Source organism: Lemur catta, chromosome 9, assembly GCF_020740605.2.
Source record: "Lemur catta isolate mLemCat1 chromosome 9, mLemCat1.pri, whole genome shotgun sequence".
Classification (NCBI taxonomy): domain Eukaryota; kingdom Metazoa; phylum Chordata; class Mammalia; order Primates; family Lemuridae; genus Lemur; species Lemur catta.
In genome coordinates this window covers 19815789-19836333 of record NC_059136.1, presented here as the reverse complement: position 1 = coordinate 19836333, position 20545 = coordinate 19815789, and the positions used below count along the sequence as shown (strand labels likewise).

Below are 20545 nucleotides of genomic sequence, written 5' to 3'. Positions count from 1 at the left end.
CTTCTTGGTTACTTCAAAAACATATCGAAAGAAAAGGGAAGAAACAAATAAAGAAGATTCCTTGGACAGGGAAGACACATCCACGGGCAAATATATGTACTGTAAAAAGAATCTCCTTTAAGCCGCCGAAGGAATGAACACATAGACCTTGAAGTTCTGACTTCACCAGCCCCAGACACACAGAAGAATGGCAAAAGTACCAAAGGGGTTGCTCACCTCTCTTCCCTGAAGTACAACAACTTGTTCTCATTCTTAACCTGCAACAAAGCATCATATGAAAATATAAATCAGGTCAGAAATGCGCCAAATTATTTAGAAACAAAGTGCCACACTAGGTCTTCTTTAATTACTTATCATACAGGCATCCCAGCATCCTAGTCCTTGTGATAAACATCAGAGTGGATCTTTTGTCACCTTTGTCATTTCATTTATTCACTTGCTTCCTCCCTGAATTCTTAACCTGCAGTTTCCTCGATACCAAGCTATCTGAGTTAGTGACACAGCAGTTTTTGCTCGAATGCAAAGTTCTAAAGCTGTATTCAACCAAAAAGATTTTATGAGAATACCCTGTGGTGCGAAAAATGGAAGGTACAGGGTCATGGCAGTGTGAGATCCTTGAGGAGGACATCAATTGGGCCAGTGCAGAAGGGGTCATTTGTCCTGTTCTAGTAGAATAAATGGCCACTCGGCTGCACCTCAACATCCTCAGGTACTTGTGCTTATCCTGGATCCAGACAAGTCCACTTCCAGTAAATAAGGATTCCTCACACCACACTAACGCCCCAGAACCTTTATCCCCTACATTCAGCTCATAGCGGATTACAGCACAGGTGGGCCTTTCAGGTGACTTTAGTGAAGCTTGCCGTAATGGCAACAGCAGAAGTATCTCAGGACCCTTTGGTCTGGAGCAATACTTGAAGAGATGCTGCAGTGGGACAGTTGTCAATGATGATGTAGTACTCAATAGAATAGAATCCTGGAGTTCACTGGGAACTTGGATTGTATCATTTCCAAGACTATTAATATGTGCCAGGACGTATGTGACATAAGTATCCAGTGTGGGAATTTTCCTGTCAGATTGGTTTCTAGTCCCTAACCAAAGCATATACATGTGTTCGTGTTACACGCATAGGACAATTCCCCACGTGACTCTATTTAAGGACTAGGAGTAACATGATTTCAACATAATCCAAATCCAGGCTAGCCAATTCTCCTTCAGGAATCCTTGCCTTCCATAACCAACAAATACAGCAAAATACCTCAGTATTTTCTTATTCGGTCCTCATTACTATTGTGCAAAATACATTTGCTTTCAGAAGCTGTGTAAAATCTCCCGGTCAAAGAAGACTTTACTTATTTTCCTGATTTGGCCCACTTTTCAACATCTTGTCAGTTTCGTTTAATGCTCTATTATTGGCAAGCGCAAGAAATATTAACCGCAAATGACTGAAAATCATAAGTAGATAAGTATAGTATATGCAAGAACAATACACGCAAACTACGAAGCACTACAGCGAACTCACAATCAACAGCTCTCATTGAAGATTCAATCTACATTAATAAAGATCTTATTAATAAATTTTGAATTGAAATCTCTCACCCAGGAAGAGAGGTGAGGAGTCTAGGTTCTATTTCGATATATACAACATACACCCAGCGGAACAGACACTTCAATACGTGTAGATGGCATAATGTTAACTGTATGATTCCATTTCACCACGACTTGACTTATGGGAAAGTTAAAGGATCATTTCTTTCTCACTACCCTCCAAGTTCTGTCTGAAACCAAAAACGAAGCCGAGAGAAAATCAGCCTTCACTCTCATTCCACTCGAAACGTCTGATACACAGAAAAATACAAGTAAGGCAAGATGAAGCAAGAAAATGGAATCCAGAATCCTGATAAACTAACAGGCGGATGACCCATTTTCAGAAAGAGCAGAGAAATAATAAAAACTCTGTCATAAACAATGAAAAGAAGACAATGGCAGGAATGTGTTAATAGATGGTAGATTCATAAGGAAAATGGAAATTATGAAAGGGAACCAAGTGGGAATTCCAGGACATAAAGTAATATCTTCCATAAAAAGATTTCACATGAGCTGATACATGCTGACAACATGGATGAACTTCAAAGAATTTAGGCTAAGTAAAACAAACAACAACCAACGTACTACATACGGTATGATGCCAGGTATATAAAATTTCTGAATAAGGCAAATCCATATAGACAGAAACCTGCTTAGCGGTTACCTGGGGCTAGGGAACAAAGTATACATTGATTATAAGTGGGGATGGGGCAACTTTTAGGGATGATGCACAGTTTCTAAATGTGAATTTTGGAGATGCGCACACAACTCTGTCGACTTAGTAAAAAATCATTGACTTGTACACTTAATGTGTCCTTGTTTGGGAAGGGGTAATGAAGAGTTGTTGGTGAAGGGGTAACTCTGTTCAAAGGAAGGAGAAATTCTAGTGTTCAATAGTGAAATAGGGCAAGTAGAGTTAACAATAATTTACCATATTTCAGAAGAGCTAGAATTTTTCAAATGTTCCCAACAGAGAGCGATGATAAAGGTTTCAGGTCAATCATGACCCAATTACCAAGGTCATGACACATAATGCTGTGTCATCTGCCCGTATTAAAATATAACGTGTACTCCTTGAATATGTACAATTACTACGCTTCAACAAAAGTTATTTTAAACCGTCACAAGTTTAGCTACTCACCCCATTCTCTGACGTGGAGGACCACATGGCAGGCTTTCTATCTGGGCAAAACATGACAGGGGAAATAAAGAAAAGAAAAAAAGCGAAGGCAAACTCTTAGAAAATCCTCAACAGTGAAAGTAACAAAGCACTGATATTGCTTTCTTCCTGAGCGGTTCTATTGTCATTATTGAAAACAGGCATAGCGTTCCCTCGGTATTGGCATTAACACACCAATGAGATTTCCAGTACGTATCACTGTTGCTGGACCCTTCCTTAATACAATCATTTTAATGTCCTCATGTCAAGGTAATATGTCCAGAACACGGTGAAAACACACACGTGCTCCCAGCGCTATTACGCTGTCCCTGTGGCCTTACCAAATAAGCCAGCATCTCAAAGTCTTACTTGTCCTACCAGAGGGCCACTCATCTGGACCTCAGATGTACATCTGCCATGTGTCGTCACCGTCCTCGGACACTTAGGCTCATCATCGATCCAGACAATACCCCTTCCAACAAACAAGTATATTCCACAGCCAGGCTTATTTTGTGCAGGCTAATCTCATGCTTTACCAATGGAGAAAAGTAAATGTACAGTGGATGTTTTGTTTAGTACCTGCTTACTGGAATGCTCACACAAAAAACAAGAAAAAAATGACCTTCGATTGTTCTAATAAAATTAGATAAGAAGTACGAGGGAAATTTCAGTAAACCAGTAAATCCACTAAAACTTTAAGGAATAAGTCAGGTACCGAAGTAACATATGGTATCATTACCGAACAAAGATGAACAAAAACCTCTATCTTGGGAAGGTGCCAGATAAATATTAAAAAATTTAATATTCAGTACACGAGAATTCCATTACAAGATTATTCTCCCTCTTCAGAAAATGGTCAAAAAGAGAAATACGTAAGTCATTCCCCAAAATCTTCTTGGTTACTTCAAAAACATATCGAAAGAAAAGGGAAGAAACAAATAAAGAAGATTCCTTGGACAGGGAAGACACATCCACGGGCAAATATATGTACTGTAAAAAGAATCTCCTTTAAGCCGCCGAAGGAATGAACACATAGACCTTGAAGTTCTGACTTCACCAGCCCCAGACACACAGAAGAATGGCAAAAGTACCAAAGGGGTTGCTCACCTCTCTTCCCTGAAGTACAACAACTTGTTCTCATTCTTAACCTGCAACAAAGCATCATATGAAAATATAAATCAGGTCAGAAATGCGCCAAATTATTTAGAAACAAAGTGCCACACTAGGTCTTCTTTAATTACTTATCATACAGGCATCCCAGCATCCTAGTCCTTGTGATAAACATCAGAGTGGATCTTTTGTCACCTTTGTCATTTCATTTATTCACTTGCTTCCTCCCTGAATTCTTAACCTGCAGTTTCCTCGATACCAAGCTATCTGAGTTAGTGACACAGCAGTTTTTGCTCGAATGCAAAGTTCTAAAGCTGTATTCAACCAAAAAGATTTTATGAGAATACCCTGTGGTGCGAAAAATGGAAGGTACAGGGTCATGGCAGTGTGAGATCTTTGAGGAGGACATCAATTGGGCCAGTGCAGAAGGGGTCATTTGTCCTGTTCTAGTAGAATAAATGGCCACTCGGCTGCACCTCAACATCCTCAGGTACTTGTGCTTATCCTGGATCCAGACAAGTCCACTTCCAGTAAATAAGGATTCCTCACACCACACTAACGCCCCAGAACCTTTATCCCCTACATTCAGCTCATAGCGGATTACAGCACAGGTGGGCCTTTCAGGTGACTTTAGTGAAGCTTGCCGTAATGGCAACAGCAGAAGTATCTCAGGACCCTTTGGTCTGGAGCAATACTTGAAGAGATGCTGCAGTGGGACAGTTGTCAATGATGATGTAGTACTCAATAGAATAGAATCCTGGAGTTCACTGGGAACTTGGATTGTATCATTTCCAAGACTATTAATATGTGCCAGGACGTATGTGACATAAGTATCCAGTGTGGGAATTTTCCTGTCAGATTGGTTTCTAGTCCCTAACCAAAGCATATACATGTGTTCGTGTTACACGCATAGGACAATTCCCCACGTGACTCTATTTAAGGACTAGGAGTAACATGATTTCAACATAATCCAAATCCAGGCTAGCCAATTCTCCTTCAGGAATCCTTGGCTTCCATAACCAACAAATACAGCAAAATACCTCAGTATTTTCTTATTCGGTCCTCATTACTATTGTGCAAAATACATTTGCTTTCAGAAGCTGTGTAAAATCTCCCGGTCAAAGAAGACTTTACTTATTTTCCTGATTTGGCCCACTTTTCAACATCTTGTCAGTTTCGTTTAATGCTCTATTATTGGCAAGCGCAAGAAATATTAACCGCAAATGACTGAAAATCATAAGTAGATAAGTATAGTATATGCAAGAACAATACACGCAAACTACGAAGCACTACAGCGAACTCACAATCAACAGCTCTCATTGAAGATTCAATCTACATTAATAAAGATCTTATTAATAAATTTTGAATTGAAATCTCTCACCCAGGAAGAGAGGTGAGGAGTCTAGGTTCTATTTCGATATATACAACATACACCCAGCGGAACAGACACTTCAATACGTGTAGATGGCATAATGTTAACTGTATGATTCCATTTCACCACGACTTGACTTATGGGAAAGTTAAAGGATCATTTCTTTCTCACTACCCTCCAAGTTCTGTCTGAAACCAAAAACGAAGCCGAGAGAAAATCAGCCTTCACTCTCATTCCACTCGAAACGTCTGATACACAGAAAAATACAAGTAAGGCAAGATGAAGCAAGAAAATGGAATCCAGAATCCTGATAAACTAACAGGCGGATGACCCATTTTCAGAAAGAGCAGAGAAATAATAAAAACTCTGTCATAAACAATGAAAAGAAGACAATGGCAGGAATGTGTTAATAGATGGTAGATTCATAAGGAAAATGGAAATCATGAAAGGGAACCAAGTGGGAATTCCAGGACATAAAGTAATATCTTCCATAAAAAGATTTCACATGAGCTGATACATGCTGACAACATGGATGAACTTCAAAGAATTTAGGCTAAGTAAAACAAACAACAACCAACGTACTACATACGGTATGATGCCAGGTATATAAAATTTCTGAATAAGGCAAATCCATATAGACAGAAACCTGCTTAGCGGTTACCTGGGGCTAGGGAACAAAGTATACATTGATTATAAGTGGGGATGGGGCAACTTTTAGGGATGATGCACAGTTTCTAAATGTGAATTTTGGAGATGCGCACACAACTCTGTCGACTTAGTAAAAAATCATTGACTTGTACACTTAATGTGTCCTTGTTTGGGAAGGGGTAATGAAGAGTTGTTGGTGAAGGGGTAACTCTGTTCAAAGGAAGGAGAAATTCTAGTGTTCAATAGTGAAATAGGGCAAGTAGAGTTAACAATAATTTACCATATTTCAGAAGAGCTAGAATTTTTCAAATGTTCCCAACAGAGAGCGATGATAAAGGTTTCAGGTCAATCATGACCCAATTACCAAGGTCATGACACATAATGCTGTGTCATCTGCCCGTATTAAAATATAACGTGTACTCCTTGAATATGTACAATTACTACGCTTCAACAAAAGTTATTTTAAACCGTCACAAGTTTAGCTACTCACCCCATTCTCTGACGTGGAGGACCACATGGCAGGCTTTCTATCTGGGCAAAACATGACAGGGGAAATAAAGAAAAGAAAAAAAGCGAAGGCAAACTCTTAGAAAATCCTCAACAGTGAAAGTAACAAAGCACTGATATTGCTTTCTTCCTGAGCGGTTCTATTGTCATTATTGAAAAGAGGCATAGCGTTCCCTCGGTATTGGCATTAACACACCAATGAGATTTCCAGTACGTATCACTGTTGCTGGACCCTTCCTTAATACAATCATTTTAATGTCCTCATGTCAAGGTAATATGTCCAGAACACGGTGAAAACACACACGTGCTCCCAGCGCTATTACGCTGTCCCTGTGGCCTTACCAAATAAGCCAGCATCTCAAAGTCTTACTTGTCCTACCAGAGGGCCACTCATCTGGACCTCAGATGTACATCTGCCATGTGTCGTCACCGTCCTCGGACACTTAGGCTCATCATCGATCCAGACAATACCCCTTCCAACAAACAAGTATATTCCACAGCCAGGCTTATTTTGTGCAGGCTAATCTCATGCTTTACCAATGGAGAAAAGTAAATGTACAGTGGATGTTTTGTTTAGTACCTGCTTACTGGAATGCTCACACAAAAAACAAGAAAAAAATGACCTTCGATTGTTCTAATAAAATTAGATAAGAAGTACGAGGGAAATTTCAGTAAACCAGTAAATCCACTAAAACTTTAAGGAATAAGTCAGGTACCGAAGTAACATATGGTATCATTACCGAACAAAGATGAACAAAAACCTCTATCTTGGGAAGGTGCCAGATAAATATTAAAAAATTTAATATTCAGTACACGAGAATTCCATTACAAGATTATTCTCCCTCTTCAGAAAATGGTCAAAAAGAGAAATACGTAAGTCATTCCCCAAAATCTTCTTGGTTACTTCAAAAACATATCGAAAGAAAAGGGAAGAAACAAATAAAGAAGATTCCTTGGACAGGGAAGACACATCCACGGGCAAATATATGTACTGTAAAAAGAATCTCCTTTAAGCCGCCGAAGGAATGAACACATAGACCTTGAAGTTCTGACTTCACCAGCCCCAGACACACAGAAGAATGGCAAAAGTACCAAAGGGGTTGCTCACCTCTCTTCCCTGAAGTACAACAACTTGTTCTCATTCTTAACCTGCAACAAAGCATCATATGAAAATATAAATCAGGTCAGAAATGCGCCAAATTATTTAGAAACAAAGTGCCACACTAGGTCTTCTTTAATTACTTATCATACAGGCATCCCAGCATCCTAGTCCTTGTGATAAACATCAGAGTGGATCTTTTGTCACCTTTGTCATTTCATTTATTCACTTGCTTCCTCCCTGAATTCTTAACCTGCAGTTTCCTCGATACCAAGCTATCTGAGTTAGTGACACAGCAGTTTTTGCTCGAATGCAAAGTTCTAAAGCTGTATTCAACCAAAAAGATTTTATGAGAATACCCTGTGGTGCGAAAAATGGAAGGTACAGGGTCATGGCAGTGTGAGATCTTTGAGGAGGACATCAATTGGGCCAGTGCAGAAGGGGTCATTTGTCCTGTTCTAGTAGAATAAATGGCCACTCGGCTGCACCTCAACATCCTCAGGTACTTGTGCTTATCCTGGATCCAGACAAGTCCACTTCCAGTAAATAAGGATTCCTCACACCACACTAACGCCCCAGAACCTTTATCCCCTACATTCAGCTCATAGCGGATTACAGCACAGGTGGGCCTTTCAGGTGACTTTAGTGAAGCTTGCCGTAATGGCAACAGCAGAAGTATCTCAGGACCCTTTGGTCTGGAGCAATACTTGAAGAGATGCTGCAGTGGGACAGTTGTCAATGATGATGTAGTACTCAATAGAATAGAATCCTGGAGTTCACTGTGAACTTGGATTGTATCATTTCCAAGACTATTAATATGTGCCAGGACGTATGTGACATAAGTATCCAGTGTGGGAATTTTCCTGTCAGATTGGTTTCTAGTCCCTAACCAAAGCATATACATGTGTTCGTGTTACACGCATAGGACAATTCCCCACGTGACTCTATTTAAGGACTAGGAGTAACATGATTTCAACATAATCCAAATCCAGGCTAGCCAATTCTCCTTCAGGAATCCTTGCCTTCCATAACCAACAAATACAGCAAAATACCTCAGTATTTTCTTATTCGGTCCTCATTACTATTGTGCAAAATACATTTGCTTTCAGAAGCTGTGTAAAATCTCCCGGTCAAAGAAGACTTTACTTATTTTCCTGATTTGGCCCACTTTTCAACATCTTGTCAGTTTTGTTTAATGCTTTATTATTGGCAAGCGCAAGAAATATTAATCGCAAATGAGTGAAAATCATAAGTAGATAAGTATAATATATGCAAGAACAATACACGCAAACTACGAAGCACTACAGCGAACTCACAATCAACAGCTCTTATTGAAGATTCAATCTACATTAATAAAGATCTTATTAATAAATTTTGAATTGAAATCTCTCACCCAGGAAGAGAGGTGAGGAGTCTAGGTTCTATTTCGATATATACAACATACACCCAGCGGAACAGACACTTCAATACGTGTAGATGGCATAATGTTAACTGTATGATTCCATTTCACCACGACTTGACTTATGGGAAAGTTAAAGGATCATTTCTTTCTCACTACCCTCCAAGTTCTGTCTGAAACCAAAGAAGAAGCCGAGAGAATATCAGCCTTCACTCTCACTCTACTCGAAACATCTGATACACAGAAAAATACAAGTAAGACAAGATGAAGCAAGAAAATGGAATCCAGAATCCTGATAAATGAACAGGCGGATGACCCATTTTCAGAAAGAGCAGAAAAATTATAAAAACTCTTTTATAAACAATGAAAAGTAGACAATGGCAGGAATGTGTTAATAGATGGTAGATTCATAAGGAAAATGGAAATTATGAAAGGGAACCAAGTGGGAATTCCAGGACATAAAGTAATATCTTCAGTAAAAAGACTTCAAATGAGCTGATACATGCTGACAACATGGATGGACTTCAAAGACTTTATGCTAAGTAAAAGAAACAACAACAAAAAAACTATATATGTTATGGATTCCATTTATATAAAATTTCTGGATAAGGCAAATCCATATAGACAGAAAGCTGCTTAGTGTTTACCTGGGGCTTGGGAACAAAGTATGTATCGATTATTAGTGGGGATGGGGCAACTTTTAGGGATGATGCACAGTTTCTAAATGTGAATTGTGGAGATGGACACACAACTCTGTCAACTTAGTAAAAAATCATTGACTTGTACACTTAATGTGTCCTTGTTTGGGAAGGGGTAATGAAGAGTTGTTGGTGAAGGGGTAACTCTGTTCAAAAGAAGGAGAAATTCTAGTGTTCAATAGTGAAATAGGGCAAGTAGAGTTAACAATAATTTATCATATTTCAGAAGAGCTAGAATTTTTCAAATGTTCCCAACAGAGAGCGATGATAAAGGTTTCAGGTCAATCATGAGCCAATTACTCAGGTCATGACACATAATGATGTGTCATCCGCTTGTATTAAAATATAACGTGTACTCCTTGAATATGTACAATTAGTATGCTTCAACAAAAATTATTTTAAACAGTCACAAGTTTAGCTACTCACCCCATTCTCTGACGTGGAGGACCCCATGGCAGGCTTTCTATCTGGGCAAAACATGACAGGGGAAATAAAGAAAAGAAAAAAAGTGAAGGCAAACTCTTAGAAAATCCTCAACAGTGAAAGTAACAAAGCACTGATATTGCTTTCTTCCTGAGCGGTTCTATTGTCATTATTGAAAACAGGCATAGCCTTCCCTCGGTATTGGCATTATCACAGCAATGAGATTTCCAGTACGTATCACTGTTGCTGGACCCTTCCTTAATACAATCATTTTAATGTCCTCATGTCAAGGAAATATGTCCAGAACACGGTGAAAACACACACGTGCTCCCAGTGCTATTACGCTGTCCCTTAGGGGTTACCAAATAAGCCAGCACCTCAAAGTCTTCCTTGTCCTACCAGAGGGCCACTCATCTGGACCTCAGATGTACATCTGCCATGTGTCGTCACCGTCCTCGGACACTTAGGCTCATCATCGATCCAGTCAATACCCCTTCCAACAAACAAGTATTTTCCACACCCAGGCTTATTTTGTGAAGGCTAATCTTATGCTTTACCAATGGAGAGAAATAAATGTGCAGTGGATGTTTTGTTTAGTACCTGCCTAGCGGAATGCTCATTCAAAAAACATGAAGAAAAATGACCTTCGATTGTTCTAATAAAATTAGATAAGAAGTACGTGGGAAATTTCAGTAAACCTTTAAATCAACTAAAACTTTAAGGAATAAGTCATATACCGAAGTAATATATGGTATCATTACAGAACAAATAAGAACAAAACCTCTATCTTGGGAAGGTACCAGATAAATATTAAAAAATTTAATATTCAGTACACGATAATTCCATTACAAGATTATTTTCTGTCTTCAAAATATCGTGAAAAAGAGAAATACGTAAGCCATTCCCCAAAATCTTGTTGGTTACTTCAAAAAGATATCGAAAAAAAAGGGAAGAAACAAAAAAGAAGATTCTTTGAACAGTGGAAGACACATCCGCGGGCAAATATATGTACTGTAAAAAGAATCTCCTTTAAGCCGCCGAAGGAATGAACACATAGACCTTGAAGTTCTGACTTCACCAGCCCCAGACACACAGAAAAATTGCAAAAGTACCAAAGTGGTTGCTCACCTCTCTTCCCTGAAGTACAACAACTTGTTCTCATTCTTAACCTGTAACTAAGCATCATCTGAATAAATAAATCAGGTCAGAAATGCACCAAATTATGTAGAAATGAAATTCCATAGTGGTTTCTTTATAATTATTTATCATACAGGCATCCCAGCATCCTTGTCCTTATGATAAACATCAGAGTGGATCTTTTGTCACCTTTGTTGTTTCATTTATTCACTTGTTTCCTCCCTGAATTCTTAACCTGCAATTTCCTCAATACCGAGCTATCTGAGTTAGTTACAGAGCAGTTTTTGCTTGAATGCCAAGTTCTAAAGCTGTATGCAACCAAAAAGATTTTATGAGAATACCCTGTGGTGTGAAAAATGGAAGATAGAAGATAATGTCAGTGTGAGATCTTTGAGGAGGACATCAATTGGGCTAGTGCCAAAAGGGTTATTTGTCCTGTTCTAATAGAATAGATGGCCACTCGGCTGCACCTCAACATCCTCAGTTACTTGTGCTTATCCTTGATCCTGAGAAGTCCACTTCTAATTAATAAGGATTTCTGACATTACACTAACACCCCCAAAATTTTATCCCCTGCATTCAGCTTATAATATATTACAGTACCGGTCGATGTTTCAGTTGATTTTAGTGAAGCTTGCTTTAATGGCTACTGCTGAAGTAGTCTTTATATAAGAACTACAGTCACAGGGTAGGGTAACATCTCTCATATGTATACGACTCGTGTTGTTATTCCTAATTTCTATGGGAGCAGCATGTTTGATACTCCAAATATACCCAATATTTAAGTTGCAGATAACTTATTCACTGTGTATGGTAAAGACCAAATGTATAGGTGTCAAGTCTTTTGGTAACCTGACAAGGATTTATTTTATTGAAGAAATGAAGTTTCTTCTCCTCTTCGCTTGGCTGATATGCAATACGCATATCCATAACAGGTGGCAATACTCATAGCATATAGGTTCCTTTGTAATGAATCTAATGACACCACATGAGATTTGGGTTAAGGAAAGATGACTTCAGATTACCTGTAATCTTTTATTTGTACTTGGTAACGGCAACCTATATGCCTGAATCTCAAACCATTCTCTGAAGTTGCCAACGTCTTTCAGTTGTGAATACTCTCTCAATGATCTATAAATATCATTATGTCATAGGAATCCAAAAAATGGAATAATAGAATTGGATTGTCGTTTGTGTAGATCAAAATGAATATTTCACTAAAGAGTTGACTGCAATTAAGTACAAAACATCTCACCTTTAAATGAAAGCATGTTCAGGGAAAAAAATGATTTTTAATTAGTACACATTAGTAGATCAGTCACTCATTGGGAAGAATAGATTATTACTCACTTGTTTTAAATGAATGACTATATGTAATCATTTCAACGGCCAGAGTTCATAGTCAAGTGTCCTATTTGAAAACTTCCAATCCCCAATGTAGGACTGATACCTAATCCATGGAATGGTACATTTATTGCTGATTGAGCATACTGAAGCACATAATGAGGAAAAATAAGCCAAGATATCTACTCTAACAAAGTGGGAGTATTAATAATACACAAATTAATATCAAGACAAAGGATAAAAATAGTTCTCTTAGAAGCAGATAGATAGAGGTAAGGAAAGTGAGCTTCCCCAAAGGGTTTCGTTCTACCAGATAGAGTACCTCCCCAAAATCTAATGAATTCTCACATCTTGTTACAAAAATTATCACTTCCTTTGGGCCTCAGCATAATCCTATTGAGCATGATTTTTATATCATCACATCTACTGAAGATACTCTCCACACATGTATCCATTTTGTCTTGGAAACACTTACCAGAATAGCATCCATAACTCATTGTTCAAACGAACGGAAGACCAATTGGATTCACTAAAGCTTGGCTGGGTGGTAACATTTGCCTCAGTGGCAAAATACCAAAGGATGCTCTTCCTCAACAGTCCTTACCTAGGAGGATAGGAATAGGACCATAGTTCAATAACAGAAATAAAACTTTTGTGGGAACGGCTCAAACATACTGTTTCTTGGTGGAGAAATATGGATGATACCACCACAAAAACATGTTACTAAGGCTCTAGAACATTGGCTCATTAAACTGCGCCAAACAGGTTCGGGGGCCACACGGCTACTACTTTTTGCGGACCCAAGTTTGTCCCTCATGGAGGTGACCTCTCGGCTCAGAAACAACCTGGGCATCATCTGAGAGAAACTCCATTTCAGACAGAGAGGTCTCACCATGGGATGCCCAGCTTTCAGCCCACCAAACACAGGAGAGGTAAGCAACACAGAGAGCATGGCAGTGTGGGATCTTGCAATGCTAGATGCTACCTGAGCCCATAGGCCATGAGGGGACACAAAGGGCATTGAGGTCAGACCACTGCAACAGCACATCCCCCCACCAGTCCCAGGACTCACCACAGACACAGCAGCTCATTGCTCCCAGGGCTTTGGGCAATTCAGGCCCCTGGGTGGGCCACAGCCATGCCTCTCAGCGGCCAGCACCTGAGGATTCAAGCCACATGCACAGCAATGTGTCCCGTGACAACCCCCCCCAGTGGTGTCCTCCCTCCCGCAGGGGTATGACCCCCTCAGGCCTGCTGGCCCGGGACCTCAGACACAACAACTAGACTGAGCCACGCATTGCCCTGGGTCTCGCTCCAGGAACCATTTTCTCCTTAGACCAACTGGACTAGCCCGGCCCAGAAGGGCATGCCCCCTTGGTGGGTTAGATTCCCCAGGGGCATCCCCCAGAAGGAGGGAGTAGCGCCCTGTCCACTTCACCATGGGCTTGCCAGCAGGGGGCGCTCATGGCCCTAAGGCAGAACCTTGGCCACCCAATTGCTCTACGGATCGTGGCTCAGGCCCCAAGTGATCCACTCACCTGTGATCCTCACTGCCTTGGGGCCAACCTGGGCTGAACGGCTGCCTGAAAGACACAACGGGGGCAGCACGAGCTCAGCACGGACCTGCCAACACACCCTGCCCTGGGGAATGGTCCCCCTGACACCCTGCCCACAAAAGGAGCTTGGGGTGGTCGTTGAGGAGCGCAGAGAGCACCTGGGGTCCCCCGAGATGCCCTCCAGGGCTTCCAGTCTCCAGCTGAAGAGACAGTTGCCCACCACGGGAGATCAGCAGCCCAAAGTCCTCTTCCAAAATGCTCACCTAAGCTGGGCCTCAGCGTAATCCTACTGAGCATGATTTTTAAGTCATCACCTCTCTTCAGACCATATAAGGTTCTCATCATTGACCCAGCCCAGGGCGCGCCTCCCCACACACACATGCACTGTGACCTGGAGAAGAGAAGCTCACCACAGGTGCATCCAGGAGAATAGGGGGCCACAAAGGATGTGGGTTTCGGCATAGTGCCTGCTGGGCACCGGGTTGACGGCCACTGTCCCAGGGGCACCAGGCCTGTGGGAGCTCTTTCTCTGGTACGGTATCTGCCTGGGAAGGTGGAGGACAGGGGTTGTTCCAAATGGGGTCACACTCCTCTCGGGGGGTGGGGGCTGGCTCACCCATGCATTTCCTCCAGGGACCCAATAAGAGATCACCACCAGGGAACCCTTTCAGGGCCTGGGGGCCCTTCCTACCCCCATATCTTGATGGGACCAGAACACCACAGGGCAGACTGGTTATTGGGCTTGGGCCCCGCAAGGCAGGCCACTTCCTAGAGCAGGTCAAGAGCATCTCACTGCTCCTTCCTGCCAGGAAGCACCCCAGGGCCCGTGCAGGGCCACCTTTCCCCATCTACTGGCCATAAGCTAAAATTGCTCATGACTGAGGGCCCAGACCAGAAAGCCATGTGCATCCCCACACCCACCAGAGGGATCCCCTGTCCCTTGGCAGGGTGCTCAGGAGCCAGGGCCTCCATGCACTGACCCCGGCTGTGAGAAATTGCAGGCTGTGGACCCCAGGCTGGGCCACCTCGTCTGTGTCCTGGCTCTGGATTCAGGGACCATGCAGAGCTCCAACACAGAGCCCAGGTCAACCAGGGCCAGGGCCACATGGCCACTCCTTTCTGTGGGCCCATGTCCCCCTTCTCCAGAGGTGAAGTCTCGGCTCTGAAACGACCTGGGCATCCTCTGAGGGAAACTCCATTCCACCTTGGGATGCCCAGCTTTCAGCTGGCCACCCAGGGGAGAGGGAAACACTCCGATCTGTGTGGCAGTGCAGTAGCGTGGGATGCCGGATGCTGACTTTGACATGGGGACCAGTGAGAGGACTGGCCAACACCATAGGATGTGACCTCCTGGCTCAGAAATAATGTTGTTATCATGTGTTTGAAAGTTCATTTCATAGTGTGTTCTTCCACCTGGGGACACCTTGCTGTCAGTCCTTCCAGGTCTCCAGCTTAGGTGACAATATCCTACCCTGACAATTCTGCATGCTAAGCATATTGAGTATGATTTTTCACTTAAAACCTCTTTTGTATTTATTATCATGGCTAAGTATCCCATAGCAGCACTCCCTCTGTATTGTTTTTAGTCCTGTTCATCTTATATCAATATTGGTATTAATTTTTTTGTTTCCATATTTTTATGTACATTGTTTGATATTAAGGGGTTACTATCTTCTCATTTTTTTGCCTGATCTAGTTTTGTATATATCTATTTGTCTGATTTTACTTCTGAACTACAGATGTGAATCTCTGCCCATAATTTTCCTGTGATTTGTTACTAGTTTATGCTTTCTTTTGTGGTTGTCATTGTATACTTCAATAAAATTAATTTTAATGGAATTGCAGAATATTGATTATCTATCACAATTATTATATTATACTTTGTTCTTAACTGTTTTCATTCACCTAGGTGGTTTTAAGCAAAAAAACCCTGGAACTTTCCACTTATGTATTCTCTTTGTATTTAAGGTAGCCCTTTGAGTGATGTTTGGCATGTTCTATTGCATATGACATGTTTTTTAAAAGACACACTTAAAACCAAAGCAATGCCATGTTCTATAAATTAGGTCCGAGGCCACTCTGAGTAGTATTCTTTTTCTGACATCTTCTATCATTCCTTGTATTAACTTTCATTTTGTGACATAAGATATTTGGATATTATTATGCAGCTGAAATTTTTATATCACTTTTCTCTTCAGTATAATTGATTTTACATTTATTTTGAATAGGAATTTACTCAGTATTGTATTTTCTTCTTTGTCAGTAGGATCCTTTTAAACATGTCTTCATTAACCCGGTAGCAGTAGTACTCTCTTAGAATCTCAATTTAGATTATACAGATACTTATCTAGTCATGTATAGAGGGACTCATATGAGTATTGAACTGTGAATCATATCAAAGTCGAGTAATAGTATTTTCTCATTGGATAACATCAGGTGGAGCTGTCACTCAATAACAACAGCCCTTACCAATATTGAGGTTGACAAAATAAGTAAACCCACTGCCTTAGGGTAAATTTTCACTAGTTTAGTAGTCTGTTTGGAATGTATCTGCGACTGAATGAAGCCACTCACTTTTTCTCAATGTAAATGTGTTACTCTTACATTTAATCTAAGTTTTGAATTCTATCAAAATTACATAAAAAGAAAAGATTTTGTCAAAGGATCAAATCAAGTAAGGCAATACCTCATTCCAGAAGGAAACCCCATATTGATACTCAGGTTGTTTGAATGAGTAAACATAATTACTTTAAGGGTTATTCTTCACTAATCCAAAAGTCTTTGGAATGTATATGTTACTAATGGCAGCCACTCACCTTTTTTCAATGAAATGGTTTTTCTCTTGGCAGCACATCTTACTGAAAGACACAAGAGCCCCCCAAAATAAGCCCCAAATGTGCCATACTATAGAAATTATAGATCACTGAAATAAACCTTAAGAGATAAGAATTTGTTAGAAATGCATAGATAGGGTTGAGCAAAGTAAGTTTCCCACAAGGGTTTCATTTGCTTACACCCAAAATAAAAATAATGAATCAATCCCAACTTCTGGCCCCAGAATTATAAAGAAGACTGAGACTCAGAATAGTCCAAGTGAGCGTGATTTTATGTCCTCATCTTTCTTCAAGATAATATAAATTCTCATCATTGACCTGAATTCTGAAACTCCCCACACATAACTGCACTTTAACCTGAGTGCTGAATGTATTTATTAGACAAGTCTTTTTGACGGCTGTGTGCTAAAGTACACTGGAGTTCCATACATTCTGTGCAGAATACTGATGTGGCATAATTTGTCACAGGCCAAAGGGTTCTTTTCCTCCTTAGTTTTTATCTAAGTGGACAGGAGCTGGACAGGTGTCCAAACCAAATACTACATCTCTCATGGTGTATGGCTCAGCTTGATTTTCCTTAATGACCCATTATGATTATTCTTACAAAAAAGACCTGTTATGGAAGCTGTGGATCATTGATTCACCAAACACAAGGACAAAGAATGTGAGTTTCTTGATTGGTGAAGACCTAGTCAGGTGGTGTCATGCAGAGCATCTTATTGCTTGTCCTTGTTCTATCCCTTCAAGGAACTGTATCAGGAACATTTGCCACAGTCCACTGCATATGAATTAGCATAAAATGACACTCATGAAGCCATGTAAGACTGCATATCAGATATCAAGTCACTTGGAGTGGTACTCATTCTCATGCATCTTGAGCAACCCATACATAAAAATTCCAAAGCTGTGACAGAGAATCCATTGTTTTCATATCGTGAGTCTTTATCAATGAACCACACATATTACAAAACTAGGGCAACATAAAAATATTACAGTAGGGGTAAATATATCAACTTCTCTAACTCCTATAATTAGGCTAAAATAATATCACACCTTTGAGATAGTTACTATGACTCAGAAATATCTGTGTCATTATTATTTCAATGAATGTTCAGGAAAAAGAGACTTTTTCTCATGAGGATACTATCAAGTAGGTCAGTCAATTATTAAGAAAATAGGATGCATACTGTGTGATTTGATGAACCTATGCCAAGGCCATATTAAGAACAACTGGCATCATTCATAGCATTTATAATATATTTTCTGCATTATACTTAAATAATGGAGTCACATGATTAGGTGAGCTGACATTCTGATATTAGTTTGCTTATCAATTTATTCAACTTCAAGTTTCATTGTCAAGCATATTACTGAATCTTGAGTTTCCATCACAGTGAAAATATCATCAAATATGAGACCATACACAATAAGGAAAAAATACAGGGTCTTTTCTTTTGGGAACTTTTCATGAGGTACTTCACAGAAATAAAATATTCTCATCAATATACTTTGGCTAAATTTGCAAGTTATCCATATCAGTAAAATTGGTATCATTCATAGTCATACACTGCCTGTAATGAATCTATTGAAGACAGATAAAACTCTGGATCTAGAAATCAAATATCACATTGTCCATGATCTTACTCAATTTCATGAATCAAGGGCAATGTATATACCCTAACATCAAACTTTTGAGTGAAATTTTTGCAGTCCTTCAGTTGTATTTCCTCAATTAACTATACATACCAACTATACATACCAACATCACAGTAACCCAAAAATACAAATGAATTGTCTACTTGTAGGTATAAACCCAAATCCATATCTCCCAGAAGAGATGGTTTCAATGTATCCTAAAACTACCAACTTAAAGTAAAGGAAGTTCATATAAAAAGGGAAGATTTCTAATGATAATCCTATCAAGTAGGTCAATTACTCATTGTGAAGAATAAGCTGGTAACTCACTATTTTTTTTTCTCAAACAGTGAATGTAATCATCTTAAAGGCCAATATTTTCTTGGAAAATGTCTTACCTGGACATTTCTAAGTCATCAAAGGAAGCCAGCTACACGTTTTAAATCACTCAGTGAGAAAAATATATACAACAATGCAATTCTCTAACAATGCAATGCAAATGTGCTAAGAAATAAAGATACTAAAATCAGGTTGAAAGAATCTGAAAGTTCTTTTTTTACAAGCAGATATCTAGAGGTGGGTGAAACAAGTTCACCAAAAGCTTTCATTTATCAAGATCAAATTGAATACCTAGAAAGAGTTATCTCCCACTGTTCATTCAAGGTTGTCACATCTTCTTTGTCTCAGTGTAATCCTATAGAGCATGATTGATATGACATCACATCTTCCAAATTCTCATCATTGTTCTAAGCCTTTGCATTCCTCATGCATCCATTGGTCCTAAAAACTCTTACCAGGGATAACATCTTTAAACCCTGCTGCTTATGTGGACTGGAGTTCAAGTGGATTCAGTTTAGGGTTACCAGATAGCTATCATGTGTTCAAGTGCATGATGCCTTGATATGTTTTCTTCAATAGTTTTTATCTAAGATAAGAAAAACATCTCTTATGTGTGCATTACTCACATGTGGTATTTCATAATTTGTATACTAGCATATGTTCTTATTTCCCAAAAGGCTACAGTATTAGGTTTCCTCTCTCCCAAGAACCTATGAATAGCTTTCATGTGTAAACCAAAGCTTCCTATTGACCATATCTTGTATATATTCTCAAAGAAGACATTTGAGGAACAACTGACATCTTTCATAGTGTCAGAGGCGGGGGGAAGTAATCAAAATGCAAAGCAACATGTCAATTCATAAATTTAGAGTTAACTAATTTTATTGTTAAGCAAAACAATTACCCTGAATGTATGCTCATAGCTGAAAAGTGGCTACAAAGCTATTGGGGACTTTCAGCACTATTTGAAATGAAAGCTACAATTATTGTTACATATCACCCTGTCTTAAAGAAACATTCAGCAGATATTCAAGTTGTGTCTGTAGTTACATCGAGCTTATTCTGACATTCTGCTTTTCTTAATTCTCTATCAGGCTTACTACGATGTCTTGTTCTTTGACAATCTTTTTTTTTTTTTTAATTTACAATAAGCTCTAATCCAATATGACTTAGAAGTCATTTTATCAAAAAGACACCTGCACATGAATGTTTGTTTCAGCACAATTCATAATTGGAAAGAGGTAGAATCAACCCAAATGCCCAATAATTCATAAGCAGATTAACAAAATGTAGTATATGTATACCATGGAGGACTTTGATAATTCTTTATCAGTACTTCCTACATTTGCCCTTCCAAGTATATTTAGGGCATGTGATTAGTTACATCCTCAACATTTCAGTAAGGTTAAAACAAACTGTTTTCCCACAATCATCTTCCAATTTGATATTTTATAGTATTAGATTTTTGTTTGTAAAATTTGCATTATAGTTTTTGTTTTGTTTTGTTTTTTATTTCAGCTCGTCATGGGGGTACAAAAGCTCAGGTTATATACATTGTCCATGTCCCGCCCATCCCCCTGAGTCAGAGCCTCAAGCATGTCCTGGAGAATGGACATGCATTATAGTTTTGATTCTTCTTTGTGCAGTTTTAAATTTTTCATGTATTTACCAATTCCAAAGAAGTATACATAATAGTA

At 39.5% G+C, this 20545-nt stretch overlaps 5 non-coding genes and 2 pseudogenes across 5 annotated transcripts; all 7 read right to left on the bottom strand.

Annotated features, from left to right (window-relative positions):
* Positions 1-3142: 3142 nt before the first annotated feature.
* On the bottom strand, positions 3143-3208 carry LOC123645522. The gene has a single exon (XR_006737633.1). It is a non-coding gene; the product is annotated as a small nucleolar RNA SNORD109A (small nucleolar RNA).
* A 3572-nt stretch (positions 3209-6780) lies between these two features.
* On the bottom strand, positions 6781-6846 carry LOC123645521. Its single transcript, XR_006737632.1, has one exon. It is a non-coding gene; the product is annotated as a small nucleolar RNA SNORD109A (small nucleolar RNA).
* A 3573-nt stretch (positions 6847-10419) lies between these two features.
* LOC123645520 lies at positions 10420-10485 on the bottom strand. Its single transcript, XR_006737631.1, has one exon. It is a non-coding gene; the product is annotated as a small nucleolar RNA SNORD109A (small nucleolar RNA).
* Positions 10486-12861: 2376 nt separating this feature from the next.
* LOC123645370 lies at positions 12862-12937 on the bottom strand (annotated as a pseudogene).
* A 1373-nt stretch (positions 12938-14310) lies between these two features.
* LOC123645361 lies at positions 14311-14391 on the bottom strand. The gene has a single exon (XR_006737541.1). It is a non-coding gene; the product is annotated as a small nucleolar RNA SNORD115 (small nucleolar RNA).
* Positions 14392-17114: 2723 nt separating this feature from the next.
* Positions 17115-17194, bottom strand: LOC123645369. Its single transcript, XR_006737548.1, has one exon. It is a non-coding gene; the product is annotated as a small nucleolar RNA SNORD115 (small nucleolar RNA).
* A 1995-nt stretch (positions 17195-19189) lies between these two features.
* Positions 19190-19256, bottom strand: LOC123645373 (annotated as a pseudogene).
* Between the last annotated feature and the right edge of the window lie 1289 nt (positions 19257-20545).